Here is a 307-nt window from a genome sequence, read left to right as displayed (position 1 = left end):
GAAAGTGTCCATTCTGGTCAAATCCCAGCCCTGCCCTTTCATTCTGTGCGACCCTGGGCCGGCCCTGCCCTCGGTGACCTAGCTGCGGTGTGGGTGTCAGGGCAGAACCACCCAGGGGTTTGCTGGGAGGAGCCGGTCCGTGCGTTCATTGTGAAGCACCTGCCAGGTGAGGGCAGAGTCCAGGTGGGGTAGGGAGGATGGTGTACCCCCACCCCCAGCCCCCCCTGCCAGTCCCCACGAAAGACAGGGCACAAGAGCCCACTCCAAGGCGAGGGGCAACCAACCACCTAAACCTGCACATGGTGTC

General features: G+C 63.5%; 1 protein-coding gene across 1 annotated transcript in view; it reads left to right on the top strand.

Annotated features, from left to right (window-relative positions):
* FHAD1 (forkhead-associated (FHA) phosphopeptide binding domain 1) overlaps window positions 1-307 on the top strand; it is a 93,319-nt gene that overhangs the window by 58,071 nt on the left and 34,941 nt on the right. The gene's annotated exons all lie outside the window — the stretch shown is intronic.

Source organism: Myotis davidii, unplaced genomic scaffold, assembly GCF_000327345.1.
Source record: "Myotis davidii unplaced genomic scaffold, ASM32734v1 scaffold299, whole genome shotgun sequence".
Classification (NCBI taxonomy): domain Eukaryota; kingdom Metazoa; phylum Chordata; class Mammalia; order Chiroptera; family Vespertilionidae; genus Myotis; species Myotis davidii.
This window is presented reverse-complemented; position numbering and strand designations above follow the sequence as displayed.